The sequence below is a fragment of the Stegodyphus dumicola genome, chromosome 2, assembly GCF_044657685.1.
Source record: "Stegodyphus dumicola isolate Sdum_Otavi_A_Nest chromosome 2, ASM4465768v1".
In the NCBI taxonomy this organism is placed as follows: Eukaryota; Metazoa; Arthropoda; class Arachnida; order Araneae; family Eresidae; genus Stegodyphus; species Stegodyphus dumicola.
Window position 1 is genome coordinate 155,981,042 of NC_140769.1, and position 15,828 is coordinate 155,996,869.

Genomic DNA, 15,828 nt, shown 5'->3' on the forward strand with positions numbered 1-15,828 from the left:
TAGTTGTGTTCGATATAAGAATTTTATTTGGTTTATATAAATCCGATTCGTTTAATAATATTATATTTATTAAATACTATTTATTAGGTTTCCAAATCTGTCAAACCCAATCAATGGCCTCCTGGCTAAGATATCTGATTATCGCTATTTCGACTCGTATTCGAATTCAAACAAACGAACTGGTTGAATTTTGTGATTTCCCCTATGTGTAACATGAATATGAGTACGTTTTACTTAGAAAGTCGTCCATGGAGACATTCATTGCCTTCGGCTGATAGATCTCGTTTCCTTTGCCATACTCAAAAAATCTAAAAATTTTTCAAAAACACTAACAGATGCATATAACAAAATAAAATTAAGTAAATGCATATAAGAAAATAAAATTAAGTAAATGCATATAAAAAAACTGAAGTAAATGTATATAACGAAAAAAAAAAAAAAAATGAGGTAAAAACAAATTTTCAATAATTTTTCAATACAGTAGTTTTTAAATTGCTTGTTTTCAAATTTTATTTCATTTTTATGTATGTATTAATATACAGTGTATGTGTGCGAAAGTGTGCTTGTTCGGCATATCCATATATATTAATTAAATAAATCTGATTTGAAAATGCATGCACTAACGCACTATTCTCGTAATTTGAAAAACACTAAAGTATTGTCTGAGAAAAATATTTATAAAGAAAATTAAATTTCGTCTCCTTACTCGGTGCTGTGTAAAAAATTTAAATAAGCTTATTAATTTTTTTCTTCTTTATTGAAAACAAATTAGTTTCTTTTCATCTATATATGAAAAATAACAAAATCTTGCTGTCAGAATGGAAATTCTTAAAAATATAAAACTCGATTTTTTCGAACAAAAGTTTCTGAGAAATTTCTCTAGGTCAGCAGGTAGTAACAGGACCACTGACTGCTTTGTTTGAAAAACTCGATGAAGTGGATGATTTTACCCCCAAAAGGTTTTCTTTAACAAAGCAGATGCGGTCCAAATGGCTTTGCTGAGAAGCGTTCGTATTTGAATAGCTTGAAGCTTGAAAGCTTTAGTTGGAAGACATTCATGAAGCAATCAGTCAGACAGCAATAAAATTTGTTATAGATATTTCTCTCTCTCTTTCTCTGTGAGTTCTTGAAATCTTGGAATGGGTGAAAGTTTATTTTGTTTTACATATATAAGGAAACTGCATGTAAAGCAAAATAATTCAAGGCACCCATTGTATGTTAATCATTGTACGTCCCCTCAGCTCTTCGGTTGGATATTAAGAAAAAAAATTCCTATACTGCTTTTGTATTACTTGTATAGTGAAAGATTTGAAAAAAAAATAGCTTCATATGAAAAGTTTTTCTCCGATGAACGAATACAGCTGAAACATGTTTCTGTCTTCAAGTATATCCACAAAACATGAAATAGTATTGTACTCTTTTGTATTCTATTGCATTTTTATATTACTTCGTGGTAAATTTTTTGATTCTTAATTTTTCTCTTTCTTTTCTTATAATACACAAGTACTCTTTCAAATATGGCTGACCTATGAACCTAAATTTTTATACTATAAAATTTTATATAAAAACAGCCGTAATCATTAGACACAGCTTTGTGTATATTATATTCTTGAATACATGCCTGCAATTAATACTAAGAATACTATTGATAAAATTCGTGATATAATTAATAATGAAAATACTGTTTAAGCTAAAAACCGATTTGAATCTTTTTTTCATTATAGGGTAACATGAGCCAAACAATTTTCGTTAGAAATATACAATTATGCTAACTTGACACATCAGACAGAAAATATTTTATCGTCATCATCGGCTATGATAAAAGATTTATACGCTTAAGATTTTGGATTATGATAAAGCACACAGGACCTATTTGTCTAAGGGAAAGGAAGTCTTCAGGGTAGATTTTTTTTGTGGGAAACAAACTTTTAATTCACAATCAATTGTACTTATGAAAACCCCCTAAAACCCCCTCATATGTTTCGTATAGGAAATCATTTTCTTCGTGTTATCGTATAACGGAAAATATCCACAGATTATATTTTACAGTTTTTAAGAAGTCATGGGTTATCTGCTTTAAGAGAACACCTTCGTGGGCAATTTTCTAAATAAAATTGGCTTGAATTCACGTTACGCATCGGGAAAATCATAAAGACCACAAGCAGCTAAACTGTTCGGTTGCCAACAACAAACTACCAACATCCAGCAATCTTATTCACTCAACTATAGTGAACTTAAACTAATGTTTGTATATTATTAGTAGTATTAAAATAACGAAAATATTTATTCTAATAAAAATTTTTGTTTGAATATCCTCCCTTGTAAGGTATTTCCTTTGATTGGAGATTTGTCAACTATAAATGCTATGTTCAAACAAGACATTTATTTAGAGCATAATGCTTCAAAAATGTATGCTGGGATCCCAGAAAAAAATATCGCCGGAAAATATATCTCCGAAAAAATATTTAATTATTCATATTCTTATGATTAATTATTAAATAATTAATAACTTTTATAATTATTAAATGAAATGCTTATTTTTACTTTACCAAATGTACAGCAACACTCTTTCTTTACAAAAATACCATATTGAATAAATTATATTGTAAGCTAATAAGTAACAACATTGCTTTGTTTATACAATAACAAGCCGAACAAACATTAAATTGGAAGTCAAACAACAAAAATCAGCATTATATTTTCAAATTTTCACAATCTAATTTTCATTATATCTTATCTCGTTCATTTGCGCTTTTGCAGCTGAAGATGATGGTTGGGTAAAACCATCCAAACTAGTCCTGTGAAAATTTGAAAATATAACGCTGATTTTTGTTCTTTGACTTCCATATTAATTGCTTTGTTTGTTATTAATATGTCTCATCTTTCCTATTTCAGATAAAATTTACTAGTGTTTCTTGGACAGGAAAGCAAGAATTTTTAATTTGAATCAATAAATTTATGATACACTGAAAACGGTTTCAAGTTATAATTCCCTTTCTGAATATCTTGAATGTATATGAAAAAGTAAAATGCAAATTTAATATTAATATTATCACCCTTAAAAAACACCCAAATGTTTCGCTTACGTTACTCTCTTAAAACTACGTAATAATTAAGGAAAAAAAGAAATTATTTAAAATAATTAATAGTTGTATGCAGTTGAAGAATATAGGAAAATGCTGAAGGTTTTAAAGATTTTTAATTAATGACAAAAATACAGAAAATCGGAAATAATACGAAATGTTTCAGAGTATCTCAGAAGGAATGAAAGTTGCACCAGATATTTGTCAGAATATAATTTTAGTGATAGCAGTTTAATCAGTCTGCATTGAAATTCCGGTGATAATCAGTGACATACAGATTTAGGTTACTTAGGTTAAAAATGCGTAATAATTTAAAATATAACCGGGTAAATTTTAAAACCAATTTATTTGAAAACTAGCAGCTTCGCTGCGAGCCTTCGTCTGACTTCTAAATGTACCGGAAAAATGGCTGAAGGGAACTCCAAACGTTAAATTTAAAAACTGCGTAGGATTTTACTCTGCAGAACAACTTCATAAAAAAAGTTATTACGTATAACAAAATTACAATGAAATAAGCAATATCACTTAATACAAATATTAATTATCCTAATAAATAAATTAACCAAATTCCCTTTGCAAAATCTTAAGAACTCAAATGGTATAAAGGAGGTTAAGAACTTTGTTTAATAAAAAAATCAGTCAAAACTTTTCAATATCTTAAAAACAGTGAAATGAGCAATAAATAAAATAAAGGAATGCAAAAAACAAAAAATTCTGAAAAGCAAAGTATAATTAATGATATTTTATCTTATGTTTTCAAGGGAAAAAATTACAATGAAATAAGCTATATCTCTTAATACAAATATTAATTATCCTAATTAAAAAATTAACCAACTTTCCGTAGAACAAAAATCATGCAAAACTTTTCAATATCTTATAAACAGGGAAATAAGCAAAAAATAACATGAAAGCAACTCAAAAAACATAAAATTTCGAGCAGAATTTTACTCCACAGAACAACTTTATCAAAAAAAAAAAAAAAAGAAAAAGAAAAGAAAAAGAAAAAAAAGAAAAAAAAATCAATAAAAATATATTATATTTATATAAAAATGAAAATGAAATATGCCAATCTCTTAAAAACAGTGACATAAGAAATACGATGAAAAATTGTTGCCAAACCCATATTTCTAAAAGAATGAAACTATTCAAAATGATGCCATTTCACCAAAAATCTATCAACAACAAAAAGAAAGGAAAATTGTTGCCAAAATCACATTTTTAAAGATGTGAGAAGTGTACTCGGAAGCTTCATTTAAATTTTTTTTAAATACAAAATATTATCATTTTTCCAATATTCTTTTTGTAAATGCAGTCGCAAGGATGAAAGTTTAACGTGTCCAAAAATCAAAGAAAAATAAACTGTACATTTTTAAAAATAAACTTTTTTAGAAAAAATCCCGTTGAAAAGGTGTTAAACTTCCTTTGTTAAATAAATTCGCATTTAATCGATTTATTGAAACACGAAATTTATTTTAAGTTCGTAAAATAGCTAAGTGCCTACGTTTCATGACGATGTGAAAATGGAGTGAGTAAAGTAAAATCTCGCTTTCCTATAGCCCATTATGTCTCAAAATGACGCGATTTCGTCACAAAACATGAAATAAAAAAAATTCGAATTCGAATTTCGAAAAAATCGCTTCGAAATGCACTGGCTCTTGTTTAGATGTACCTATGTACCAAATTTCGTAGACTATTAGCTATTAGCTTCGTAGTCTATTAGCTTACACGCAGCGCGAACGAAAGGCACACATACAGACAGACTCTTTCTTTTATTATATGTAGGGAAGATATGTAGAGATAAGATTGTTTAAGGGAAGGAAACTTTTAAGTTTTGCAGCTGTACCCTGACCCTTAAGACGGTCATCACGGAGAGTCTAGCCTTTTGCAATTCTCTTGAGAGCTCACATCTACCGAACAATATCTAATGTAATCAATCTCACTTAGCGGAATCATTGAAGTAAAATTCTGGGAGGGATGGGAAATAACAAAAGAACTGCTTGACAATTTTCAGAGGTTTAGGGTTATATTCGCGACATTTTACGGGAAGTTCGGTCCAAAACTAGCGACAGTTTTAAAGGGATTCGCAGAAAATCACTCGACAGGCTAAGGGTTAAAATTCAAGTGTAGGTGGAGAACCCTACAAAACGCATTCATTCTAACTTCCCCCTCATTCATCTTTAGACATGCAGGCTTTCGCTCTAAACCATGATTTTATCTACAGTTTAATACTTAAATTTGAATTCATTGCTTTTGAGCATTTACTTTTAGCATCTAAAATTTTATGCTTCTAGACTAAATTCTACTTTTACACAACTTTCAAGTATTTACGTATATTTACAAAATTCTAATCATATGATTTTTACAATTTACCATAAAATGAATAAGAGAAAAATAAATTTTTACTTTACTCATTCTTCGCCAAGCTGGCGGGACTGAAACTAAAATTCTTATTAATACAAGAATACGAAGTTATTTTTATCATCCGCCAAATTTTGGCATTAACATAACAGAATTAGTCTTTCGACCAACAGAAAATGCCTGTTCTTAGCTTTTATACTTAAAGAATATAATACTTTTGCCTTAGCTAAATAAAGTAAAACAAAACTAAGTCTCAACCGAGACATATTGACTTTCGTCAAAATTTAGAACTTCGTACTTACGCATAACATCTCGGATAACAACTTTTCTTTTCGGTACCGTCGTCTGGGTTGTAGAAGGGCTAGGTCTCTCTTCAGTTCTCTGCTTCTTGGGTGGTGGAACGGGTGACGTTATTTCTGGACCTTCTACTTCTTTTACGCTTGAGTCCTGCAAGAAACTTTTAAGGATTTCAAAATCATTTTGATTATAGTATTTTTTCACCTGGTCTGGACTTGCTTTACATATTTCCCCTCTCTCGTTCTTAAGGTACAAGACGACTCCTTTAATTTCCTGAATTACATAGGGGCCTTCAAATTTTGGAGCTAACTTTGCAGTAAAATTGTGTGGAGTACTTGATAAAGAAAATTTCCGCTGCAATACTTTATCCCCAACTTTAAAATCGGCTTCACGGCGTTTTCTATCGTAATATATTTTTTGCCTATTTCTTGCCGTATCCGAGCTTTTAAGCGCCTGGTCAATAAGTTTTCGCACATCTTTCTGTTTAAATTCTTGCTCTCTTTGTTGCACAAAGAATAATTTATCTAAAGGCGTAATTAACTTTCGGCCTAAAAATAATTCTGCTGGAGTTTTTCCCGTAGTATCGTGATTTGCCGTTCTTAAAGCATAAGCTAACTCATTTATGTAGCCATCCCAGCGCTTGTGATGTGTGCTAACGTAACTCCGAATTATTTTTACAATGTTTTTATTAACTCTTTCTGCTATGTTTGCCTGTGGTCTATACGGAACCATTTTGATTTGGCGTATGCCAAGTCCAGTGCATATGTTTTCAAATATTCAACTAATGAATTATTTACCGTTATCGCTAATGCCTTTTATCGGTGCACCGTATTTTAAAATGTATCTGTGTAAGAATGCATCTGCGACTGTTTTGGCTGACGCGCGTTTAAGTGGAACAATTTCTGTCCATTTTGAAAAATGATCTACAGTTACTAAAAGAAAACGATTTTTATTTAACTCACTCTGGGGGAAAGGACCAAGAAGATCTATGCCTAAAATTTCATTCGGAAATGTAGCGCGAATGCTATTTAAATACCCGGCCGGGCTGTAATTAATATCATTTATTAACTGACATTGATTGCAGGACCTGACATACGCCGTTACTATTTTGTATAATTGCGGGAAATATACCGCCTCGCGTACCCCTTTTATAGTCTTTCTGACCCCTAAATGACCCGCTGTTTTCGCGTCGTGTAATTCCTTCAAAATGCTTAATCGAAGCGAGGCTGGGATGACTGGTTTGTGCTCGAGATTTTCGTTTGTTGTTTTCGTATAAAATAATAAATTATCTATTATTTCATAGTTTTCTGCTCTATTTCTTATCGCATCGATATCTGTATGTTCAAAGCTTTCGGGGTCTTTCAAATATGCATAGATACTTCTAAATTAAGGATCAGCTTTCAGTTCAGCGATAATTGTATATCTAGAATCTAAAATTTTTGAAGTCAACACAGCACATTTAAGTTCACTACCTTCATCGTCCAGTTTTATACGAGAAAGTGCGTCAGCTACATTGTTTTCCTTACCCGGTTTATATTTTATTATTAGATTATATTCTTGGAGTTTTAAAGCCCATCTTATTAACCTGGGCGTTAGGTTTTTACCCGAGCAAAGTCTACCAACAGCCGCATGATCCGAAAAGACTGTTACTGGCGCTTTGCTGAAATAAACTCGAAATTTGTGTACAGCCATTAATACGGCTAATGTTTCTCTCTCTGTAGCTGTATAATTCCTTTGTGTGTGATTCAACGTTTTACTAAAAAATGCCAGAGGATGGCTATTTTTCATAAGAACCGCACCCACCGCATAGTCCGACGCATCTACTGCAATTTCCAGGTTTTCGTCCCCCTCCGGGAATTTCAAAACAGGGGCATTGATGAGCGCTTCTTTTAATCTTTAAAATGCGGTATTTGCTTCCGCTGTCCACGTAAATTTACTTTTCTTTCTTTTAATTAGTAACACTGGTTCAACAATATTAGCGAAATCTTTTATGAATGACCGATAGTAAGTACATAACCCAAGGAAAGAAGAAAGTTTCTTGGCGGTGTTGGGCGGTGTGAAATTCTTGATTGCTTTTAATTTTGAATCTTGCGTTTCTATACCCTGTAGGGTTTATATTTATTTTAACTAACATTTATTTTAAGTTTAAACTATCTTTCCTGTCAAGCCTTACTTTCCCCTGGAACTGCCAATGCCGGAATATGAAAATTTGAGTAGAACGCGCAAGGATTCAAATTATCAGCGGAAGTATTCTGATTTAAATAGAAGGAAACGAGTTCGGTGTGATATTCTTCTTACTTAGCAAGCGCGGAGGTAGTTAGCGAGAATTGAAGAACCCCGCGTTGCGGCCTATGTGCTTGGCGGGAAGTAGTGGTAATTGTTCCAGTGAGCTTCAAGTCTGCTGAATTAGCAGCAGTATTGTAAAACACGGTGAGTTAGTTATTTTAGAGAGCGTCGTAGTTAAAATCTTGTCTTTACTTTCTTTTCAGGTTATTATTTGACTGCCAAGTTGGCACAGTCTGTAAGCGTCAAGAGGACGCAATTGTAATTTATTACGTTGAATAAAAAGGGACTTAAACCCTTCACAAGGCTCTATCTTTTATACAAGCTTTCACAGTCACCTCTTGGTTGCGTGCAAGTTAGAGGCGCGCAACGTTATATTGGCGCCCGAACACTTAACGAACTGAAATGGCCGAAAACTGGATGGAAGCCGCTGGACAACACCAAGAAATGACAACTCAGTTAGAAGGATTGGGATTCCTGGTCCAGACTTTGAGAGCATCAATCAAGCCAAACGTCTATTTCGACGGAAAAAATTCGGTGGCGGTATTTCTCGAAGGTATAGAAAACCACTTTCAGCTCTACCCTGTGCCTGAAAGACAAAAAGTTGCCATCGCCACATCAGCACTAAGAGGACAGGCCGCGCTATGGTGGAAAAATATAGGCAAATTTCTTCTAGGTGAATTTGGAAGCCCGACGTATACATTTGAAAATTTCAAAAAATCGTTAGTAAAGGCCTTCCCCATAGTGAAAGATCGCGCACGGCTGGAAGCCGAACTATATAGTTTCTATCAACGGGATACAGCACAATTGACGGACTTTATTTTACAAAAAATCAAGCTAACGGATATGCTGTATGGGAAAAAACCCGATGCGGAGATAATTGAAATAATATTACCAAGGTTGTTACCCGCTGTCCAAGACTACTTTGAAATTAGAAACCCAAGCACATTGCAGGAACTTTTCGAATTGGCGGTGAAGTTTCAAAATCGCAGAATAGCGGGAAAAGCGAGAGGGGAAACATATTCTCAACATACCCGAAGGAAGGAGGAAACCAGAAATGGAAATCGCTCGTATGAAGGAAAGAACTATCAAGCTAACGCATCGAAACTCGAAGGTCAAGGCCCAAAAAGAAAATTTGAAAATAAGCATCCGCGTACCCAGAAGACACAGATTGAAAGGAAAGCTTTAAACGACTAGAGGGGCCTGTGAAAGGGAGGGTCCAGACCCCGGAAGTTTTAAAAAAACCCTCAAATAGACATTTAAACACGGTCATCGTAAAAAAATCACAGCTACCAATTATACAAGTCCTGGTTGGCGATGTACCAGTAGAAGCCCTCATCGATACAGGAGCAGAAGGAAATTTTATGAGTGAAAAGTTCTTCAAAAAGAATTTTTATAGGATACGACTATTTAAAACCAGAAATACGGAAATTATAGCAGCGCAAGGAAAAACATGTCACTGCATCGGGAAATTATCATTAAACTTACAGGTAAAAGAGGAAAATCTCAAAGTATTAATTTTTGTGGTGAAAGACCTACAACACTCTCTTATTTTGGGTATGGACTTTTTAAGGGCCGCGAGGGCCAAATTAAATTTTCAAGATAGTTCCGTGGTGTTGGAGATAGACCAGAGGGTGGTGGAACCTGTGGAGACACCTGAAGTGGACCTTAGCCATCTGAATGACCATGAAAGTAAAGCAATACAGCAAGTGGTGAGTAATTTCTCTTATTTGTTTTCAGAAAAACCAGGAAACTGCCAGATAGTAACTCACAAGATTCAATTAAATGCCGAAAAACCTTGTACGTCTAAACCGTATCGTTATGATAAACAAAAAGACCTAATCATCGAAGAACATATTCAGGAGATGTTAAAGAATAAAATAATAACGCCCATAAATAGTGAGTACGCGAGTCCAGTCGTACTATGTCGGAAAATGAACGAGTTTCCTCCTTCGGATAAAAGGGCTTGGAGGTTTGCTATTGATTACAGAAAACTAAATAGTATGACTAAATTTCCAGTTTACCCTTTGCCGGTTATAGACGAGATCATTAGACAGATGAAATCGACAAGATATATGTCTACTTTGGACTTAACGTCTGGCTACTATCAAATAGCTATGAGACCCGAAGATATACACAAAACCGCGTTTAGAACAAAATCGGGCACTTATGCATTTTTACGCATGCCCTTTGGGTTGTGTGAGGCCCCATCAACATTCCAGAGAGCTATGGACATTGTTCTAAAGCCTGACCTAGGAAAATCAACTTTAATTTATCTACATGATATAATTATAACGAGTAGTACATTGGAACAACACATTAATGACCTCGAACAAGTTTTTAAATTATTAAAAGAAGCCGGTCTTACAATTAACGCCTCAAAATGCAAGCTCGCAACTAAAGAACTTAAATATCTCGGTTATAAAATTTCGGAAAAGGGTATAGAAACGCAAGATTCAAAAATAAAAGCTATTAAGAATTTCCCACCGCCCAACACCGTCAAGAAACTTTCGTCTTTCCTTGGATTATGTTCTTACTATCGATCTTTCATAAAAGATTTCGCTAATATTGTTGAACCACTCTTAGTAATCAAAAGAAAAAAGAGTAAATTTACGTGGACAGCGGAAGCTAACACAGCTTTTGAAAGATTAAAAGAAGCGCTCATTAATGCCCCTGTTTTAAAATTCCCTGAGGGGGACGAAAACCTGGAAATTGCAGCAGATGCGTCAGACTATGCGGTGGGTGGCGGTTCTTATGCAAAATAACCATCCGCTGGCATTTTTTAGTAAAACATTGAATCAGACACAAAGGAATTATACAGCTACAGAAAGAGAAACATTAGCCGTATTAATGGCTGTACACAAATTTCGAGTTTATTTCGGCAAATCGCCAGTAACAGTCTTTTCGGATCATGCGGCTGTTGGTAGACTTTACTCGGGAAAAAACCTTACGCCCAGGTTAATAAGATGGGCTTTAAAACTCCAAGAATATAATATCAGAATAAAATATAAACCGGGTAAAGAAAACAATGTAGCTGACGCACTTTCTCGTATAAAACTGGACGACGAAGGAAATGAACTTAAATGCGCTGTGTTGACTTCAAAAATTTTAGATTCTAGAGATACGGTTATTACTGAACTGAAAGCTGATCCTGAATTTGGAAATATCTATGCTTATTTGAAAGACCCCGAAAGCTTTGAGCATACAGATATCGATGCGATAAGAAATAGAGCAAAAAACTATGAAATAATAGATAATTTATTATTCTATACGAAAACAACAAACGAAAATCTTGAGTATAAGCCAGTCATCCCAGCCTCGCTTCGATTAAGCATTTTGAAGGAGTTGCACGAAGAAAAAACAGCGGGCCACCTCGGGGTCAGAAAGACTATAAAAAGGGTACGCGAGGCGGTATATTTCCCGCAATTATACAAAATAGTAACGGTGTATGTCAGGTCCTGCAATCAATGTCAGTTAATAAATGATATTAATTACAGCCCGGCCGGGTATTTAAATAGCATTCGCGCTACATTTCCGAATGAAATTTTAGGCATAGATCTTCTTGGTCCTTTCCCCCAGAGTGAGTTAAATAAAAATCGTTTTCTTTTAGTAATTGTAGATCATTTTTCAAAATGGACAGAAATTGTTCCACTTAAACGCGCGTCAGCCAAAACAGTCGCAGATGCATTCTTACACAGATACATTTTAAAATACGGTGCACCGATAAAAGTCATTAGCGATAACGGAAAACAATTCATTAGTCAAATATTTGAAAACATATGCAATGGACTTGGCATACGCCATATCAAAATGGTTCCGTATAGACCACAGACTAACATAGCAGAAAGAGTTAATAAAAACATAGTAAAAATAATTCGCAGTTACGTGAGCACACATCACAAGCGCTGGGATGGCTACATAAATGAATTAGCTTATGCTTTAAGAACGGCACATCATGATACTACGGGAAAAACTCCAGCAGAATTATTTTTAGGCCGAAAGTTAATTACGCCTTTAGATAAATTATTCTTTGTGCAACAAAGAGAGCAGGAATTTAGACAAAAGGACGTGCAAAAGCTAATTGATCGGGCGCTTAAAACCTCGGATACGGCAAGAAATAGACAGAAGTTATATTATGATAGAAAACGCCATGAAGCAGATTTTAAAGTTGGGGATAAAGTATTGAAACGGAAATTTTCTTTATCAAGTGCCCCAGACAATTTTATGGCAAAGCTAGCTCCAAAGTTTGAAGGCCCCTATGTAATTCAGGAAATCAAAGGAGTAGTCTTATATCTTAAAAACGAGAGAGGGGAAATCTGTAAAGCAAGTCCCGACCAGGTGAAAAAATACTATAATCCAAATGATTTTGAAATCCTTAAAAGTTTCTTGCAGGACTCAAGTCTAAACGAAGTAGAAGAATCAGAAACTACAACAACTATTCCACCACCCAAGAAACAGAGAACTGATGAGAGACCTACCACTTCTACAACCCGGACGTCGGTATCAAAAAGAAAAAATGATTTTCAAACCCCGGCGTTTAAGAAAAACAAAAATACAGATGAACCGGGTAAAGAAACCGTGGTAAACAGAAAAACACCACCTACAAAGGATAGCAGGAGAAATTACACATCAAGGAGAACGCGCACACGGCCACAGAGTCAGGTGCCAGCAAGGCCGCCGTTCCGGAAACTGAAACGCCAGCAGGAGGCACAAAAATACGAGGAACAGAAGAAATTCAAGAAGGACTCCAGACCGGAGGACGTCAAGACCAGCCGTCCCAGGCAGAAACGCAAAGGCCAACAACCAGACGATTACTCCGTCAAGAGGCCAGCATGTAGAGGACGCAAAAGAAAGAGCAGCGTGGACGACACTCGGAGATCAATAAGGAGAAGATTGACATCCATAAACCTCTAACTTGGGATCAATTTTGCCAAAAACGGATGACGGAGTTTCAAGCATCGAAAACTCAAAGATAAGTTAAAACCTTCTATAAATTTTTTTTTTCTCTCTTTTGTTCCGAAATGTTATGCATAAGTACGAAGTTCTATGTTTTGACGAAAGTCAATATGTCTCGGTCGAGACTTAGTTTTGTTTTACTTTATTTAGCTAAGGCAAAAGTATTATTTTCTTTAAGTGTAAAAGCTAAAAACAAGCATTTTCTGTTGGTCGAAAGACTAATTCTTTTATGTTAAAGCCAAAATTTGGCCGAAGATAAAAATAACTTCCTATTCTTGTACTAATAAGAATTTTAGTTTCAGTGCCGCCAGTTTGGCGAAGAATGAGTAAAGTAAAAATTTATTTTCTCTTATTCATTTTATGGTAAATTGTAAAAAGCATATGTATTAAAAATTTGTAAATGTATGTATATACTTGAAAGTTATGTAAAAGTAGAATTTAGTCTAGAAGCATAAAATTGTAGACGCTAAAAGTGAATGCTTAAAAGCAATGAAGTCAAAATTTAAGTATTAAACTGTAAAGTCATGCTTTAGAGCGAAAGCCTGCATGTTTAAAGATGAATGAGGGGGAAGTTAGAATGAATGTGTTTTGTAGGGTTCTCCACCTACATTTGAATTTTTAAGACTATTAAAGAAGCTCATTGAGTTGTAGAATGTCGAGTAAGGTGTGTCTATTTGGTCGTTGAATTCTAACAAATCATGGTGGTTAGGGGAAGTGTTGTAAGACTAAAACACGAATATTCCCGTTTGACACCACACACGGTGGAGAGCCAGGGTAAAGTTAAATTAATGCTTGAAAAATTGAATGAATGTGAAGTAAGCAATAACTAAGAAAAACGAATCGTTTAAAAACAAAAATTTATTGTGTCAAGAAAGTGTAAATTATAATGTATGTAGAAAGATACTGATACTTATTCCTTCCAGATGCTGGAAGGAAAAACCAAGATTGATTGATGAAGTCCAGGAAAAGTTGCTGTAAGAAGAAAGCTTTGTAACGAGCAACAGAATTTTAGTATAATTGTTACATAAGATTTTTTTTTTTTTTTTTTTTGTTTAAACGAGGTTCTCGCCAGTTAGTTCAGAATTAGATAAACTTACAACAGGTCGTTTGTAGGACCTGCTTCCAAGTTTTCCAAATTCTGGCAGCGGCAAATGTAGGGTTTATATTTATTTTAACTAACATTTATTTTAAGTTTAAACTATCTTTCCTGTCAAGCCTTACTTTCCCCTGGAACTGCCAATGCCAGAATATGTAAATTTGAGTAGAACGCGCAAGGATTCAAATTATCAGCGGAAGTATTCTGATTTAAATAGAAGGAAACGAGTTCGGTGTGATATTCTTCTTACTTAGCAAGCGCGGAGGTAGTTAGCGAGAATTGAAGAACCCCGCGTTGCGGCCTGTGTGCTTGGCGGGAAGTAGTGGTAATTGTTCCAGTGAGCTTCAAGTCTGCTGAATTAGCAGCAGTATTGTAAAACACGGTGAGTTAGTTATTTTAGAGAGCCTCGTAGTTAGAATCTTGTCTTTACTTTCTTTTCAGGTTATTATTTTTATTTGACTGCCAAGTTGGCACAGTCTGTAAGCGTCAAGAGGTCGCAATTGTAATTTATTACGTTGAATAAAAAGGGACTTAAACCCTTCACAAGGCTCTATCTTTTATACAAGCTTTCACAGTCACCTCTTGGTTGCGTGCAAGTTAGAGGCGCGCAACGTTATAACCCTTTTGCGAAATTTTATAACCCAGATACTTAATTTCTTTAGTTGCGAATTTGCATTTTGAGGCGTTAATTGTAAGACCGGCCTCTTTTAATAATTTAAACACTTCTTCTAGATCTTTAATATGTTGTTCCAATGTACTACTCGTTATAATTATATCATCTAAATAGATTAAAGTCGATTTTCCTAGGACAGGCTTTAGAACAATGTCCATAGCTCTCTGGAATGTTGATGGGGCCCCACACAACCCAAAGGGCATGCGTAAAAATGCATAAGTGCCCGATTTTATTATAAACGCGGTTTTATGTATGTCTTTGGGTCTCATAGCTATTTGATAGTAGCCAGACATTAAGTCCAAAGTAATCATGTATCTAGTAGATTTAATGTTTCTAATAATTTCCTCTATAACTGGCGAAGGGTAAACTGGGAATTTAGTAATACTATTGAGTTTTCTGTAATCGATAGCAAACCTCCAAGCCCTTTTATCCGAAGGAGGAAATTCGTTCTTTTTCCTACATAGTACGATTGGACTCGCGTACTCACTATTTATGGGCGTTATTATTTTGCTCTTTAACATTTCCTGAATATGTTCTTCGATGATTAGGTCTTTTTGTTTATCATAACGATACGGTTTAGTCCTACAAGGTTTTTCGGCAGTTAACTGTATCTGATGCGTAACTATTTGACAGCTACCAGGCCTTTCTGAAAACAAGTTGGAAAAAGTACTCACCACTTGCTGGATGGCTTGACTTTCATGGTCATTCAAATGGCTAAGGTCAACTTGCGGTTGTTCCACAGGTTCCACCACCCTCTGGTCCATCTCCAGCACAATAGAACTGTCCTGAAAATTCAATTTGGCCCTCGCGGCCCTTAAAAACTCCATACCTAAAATAAGAGGATTTTGCAAATGTTTTACTACAAAAATTAACACTTTGAGGCTTTCCTCTTTTACCTGTATGTTTAATGATAATTTCCCGATGCAGTGACAGGTTTTTCCTTGCGCCGCTATAATTTCTGTGTTTTTGTTTTTAAATAATCGTAACCTATAAAAATTCGTTTTGAAAAATGTCTCACTCATAAAATTACCTTATGCTCCTCTATCGGTGAGGGCATCTACTGGTACATCGCCAACCAGGAC